Below are 4,040 nucleotides of genomic sequence, written 5' to 3'. Positions count from 1 at the left end.
GATATTTCTACTGCGCATTCATTTTTTTTTATGGTGGATAGTAGTGGAGTCAGATGATGGACACTGGGACTGCAGTTTGGATTGCCCACCCTAGGCTCTTTTGCTGTGAATTGCCAGCATTACTACAGGATATGTCATCTGCAATCTAAGTGTCTTTCCACTGAACATGGGAAGAACCTTTATTATGTGAAACATGTATGAAACCCTGAAAAACTAGATCCATTTAAAAATTCCAACTCGGGCAGGGTTTTGGTGGTGCACGCCTTTAATCCCAGCACTCGGGAGGCAGAGGCAGGTGGATCTCTATGAGCTCAAGGCCAGCCTGGCATATAGAGCTAGTTCCAGGTCAGGCTCCAAAGAAAACCCTGTCTTGAAAAACAAAAACAAAAAACAAAACAAAACAAAAACAAAAAGATGTAGGACTCTCCGTTCTCAAATCTAACACCATATCTGCTTGCTTGCTGCCATGGTTTCCATTCTGCTGATGACGAACTGAACCACTGAAATTCTAAGTCACCACCTCAAATAAATGTTTTCTTTGTACAGCTGCTGTGGTCACGGAGGTCTCCCCAGAGCAGTCAAAATCCAAACTAACCTGGCAGTGGTGGCACACATCTTTAATCCCAGCACTTGGGAGGCAGAAGCAGGTGGATCTCTGTGAGTTTGAGGCCAGCCTAGTCTCTAGAGTGAGTTCCAGGATAGCAAGGCTGTTACACAGAGAAACCCTGTCTCAAAAGTCCAAAAAAAAAAAAAAAAAAAATCCAACCAAGACACCAAGCTTTCATAATTAACAATATTAGCCAGGTGATGGTGGTACACACTTTTAATCCCAGCACTTGGGAGGCAGAGGCAGACGGATCTCTGGAGTTGGAGACCAGCCTGGTCTACAAGACCTAGTTCCAGGACAGCCTGTCTCAAAAAAATCAGAAAAAAAAAATTCCAGCCAAGACACCAAGTTTTCATAATTAACAATATTATGTCTTCATGTCATTATTGGGGAGCTGGAGGTCCCAAAAAGAGTCCAGCTACATTTGTTGCCCATCATGGGGAATACTTATCCACACATAGCCTGAGGAAGCTGAGAAAAAAAGTTTCGAACACAGAGTTAGATGTGGCTTCCTGGCAGGCTCAGTGCTCATAGAGGCATGGCTCCTTTAAGGGACCCTGTTGTACAGCTGAGCACTTGGATAGCCGGAGCACTACTAGATAGAATGGGAGACTTAATAATAATGCCTGTCTCAGCAGAACCCAGCAGCTTCCCAGAACTTGGGCAAGTAAATGTAGGTCCTGGGCAGTACCCATGGGAGGTACCCACAGGCATAAAGCTCAGCTATAATGGACCTGAAGGGAGCGGAGCTAGCTGTCAGCTAAGCGGAACTACAGAGCATATAGACTAACTGCCACCTAGCCATTTATGATTTGGCTTACATGGCCAGAAAATGCTGCAAATGTGGAAAAAGAAAAAAAGGTCAGGTCCAGGCTGGAAAAATTCTGAATAGGTACAGTATGCTTAAAAATGTGTTCAGGTGCTTAAAAAAATGGACATATACAATAATAAAAAATAGTTTAAAATAAAAAGTCTTTAAACAAAGAGAAAGTAATTTAAAAAATATATACATAAGGATAAGAAATACACAGGTTGTCTGGATCCTGTATGGTGTTTTGTTGACTTTAAGTTTTTAAAATACTAATGAGTAAAAACTGAAGCTGATGAGGAATATTAAATTGTAAAAAACAAAACTACTGAACTAAGCCAGCCTTTATAGTTTAAGGATGTCTTCAGAATGGAAGTTGGGAAATATGTTGAGTTGGAAAAGAGGTTATGCCTTTGTTTCCATAGGAAACAAAAATCTATGGAATTCCTTCAGAATTAACAAAGAGCAGATTTGACTGGGGGAAGACCTCCTGAAAATCTAGACTGCTGACACAAAGAAAGAACCCCCCCCCCCAAAAAAAAAGCTCCAAAACTACAAGGCAGGTGACATATAAGCTGATCCCTCAACATGGGACCAGCTCTGAGACGGAATGACACAAGGCATACCTTGTTAGCTACAGAGTCCTCATGACTTACTGTTACATGCCATTCTTACATACAATATGGATGGAGATTTATATTACAGTCTGGTTATGCAGTCCAAACAGACTTATAAAGTTGTCAGGTGCCTTTCTCCTGCTCAAACTGAGCAGAGAATTTTTTCTTTACTTTTTAAAACTTTTTTATTATTTTTTTATTTTTCAAGATAAGGTTTCTCTGTGTAACAGTCCTATCTGTCCTGGAACTAGTGCTGTAGACCAGGCTGGCCTCAAACTCACAGAAATCTTTCTGCCTCTGCCTTCTAAGTGCTCAGATTAAAGGCTCGTGCCACCAACACCCTGCACAGAGAATCATCTTTGTGTGTATCACACATTCCATACTTGAGTTAATGCAGGTATGTATGTTACCTTTAAAAGTTTGTGTGTTTTTAAAACAAAAGGACCAGACACCAATAAAAACAAGTAGCCCAAGAGATCCAGCCTCTCAGAATGCCTGTTTCAGTTTCCACAAAAATCTACATCCAAAACAACTTCAGAGTGGCTAGCTAAGATGATCCAACCTCTCACTACTCCAGCCAGGACTTCATTCAGATGAACCCACACCAAAACTGGACAATAGCTAGCTCTCCTAGGACTTGACCATAATGTTTTTTTTTTTTGAACCAGTTAATCTTTTTATTGGACACTAGTTCTTAGTCAGGATTTGAAGATTTTGCCACAGTTGAATCATGGATGGGAGTAGGGCAGGCGGTTATGCTCAGGTGTTCAGTGCTGTCCATAGTGACCCTTTCTTCTTCAGGGTACTTGGTGTCGCCACTCATGTTTGAGCTCCTTGGAAGAAATGCAGGAGCTGAAAAGCACATAGGCTGCCAGTGCTGGGTTAGTCCCTGAGATGCTGCCTTTCCACGCGTTAATGTACTTGTTGGAATACTAGTCATAACTTCTCTGAATTGCTCTCACAGTGCCACTGGGGGTGAAATTCCCCATCAGTATCCGGCTTGGCAGCTCTCTGAGCTTAACCTCCATGAGCTTCTTCCCCTTTCAATAGCAGGATCGACGACATCTTGCCATCCTGGTGTCTGCAAAACCTGACCATTATCTTAATTTTCTCAGAGTCCCCTAAAAGTTGCTGTTGCCCCCAGACAACAAAAAGTAATTTTAAGAAAATGATGTCTACATTTTCAAGTGGTAGGGTGGGTAATTTTGTAATTTTTGGTCATTCGGTGAGTTATGGATGTTTGTCATTATTTAGGGTGGTTGGTTGCAAGTTATTATTTATTGGTTATGGTTAGAGAAGAAACTAAACAAAAGTGGTTAGATTCAGGGATAAAAAGATAAAAAAGGGGGGATAAAGGAATGACAGGATAAAATGGTAGATTATTAAATCTACTTATGAACTATTAATCTCAAATATTTTACATTGGTATGTATTTTTGTATATTGATACAGATTTAAGATTTTTCTTTCTTTCTTTCTTTTCTTTTCTTTCTTTCTTTCTTTTTTTTTTTTTTGAGACAGGGTTTCTTTGTGTAGCCCTGGGTTTTTGTTTCTACTCTTGTTTAAAGTACTGTACCTATATAGCTCATTCACAAATGTAATGTAAAATTCTAGTCCCTAAAAACTATTAACCAAAAAAAAAAAAAAAAAAAAAAAAAAAAAAAAAAAATGGCTAGGTGGCGGTGGCACAAGCCTTTAATCCCAGCACTCGGAAGGCAAAGGCAGTCAGATCTCTGTGAGTTTGAGGCCAGTCTGGTCTACAGAGCAAGTTCCAGGACAGGCTCTAAAGCTATACAGAAACCCTGTTTTGGAAAACAAAACAAAATAAAATTATAAAAAGCTATTATTATCAACTATTTAGGACAATTAAGAAATACAGGTTAAAAAAAGAAATATAGGTTAATAGTCATCTATAACAATCAAACATAATCATGTTAGATATGTTTTCAAGGTTAAATAGAGATATATTTTAGATAGATGATCTTCAAACACTTCAGCAACTACAGAAT

This window comes from Phodopus roborovskii, unplaced genomic scaffold, assembly GCF_943737965.1.
Source record: "Phodopus roborovskii unplaced genomic scaffold, PHOROB, whole genome shotgun sequence".
NCBI classification, from domain to species: Eukaryota; Metazoa; Chordata; class Mammalia; order Rodentia; family Cricetidae; genus Phodopus; species Phodopus roborovskii.
The sequence above is the reverse complement of the archived record's forward strand: the minus strand, read 5'-3'. Positions refer to the sequence as shown.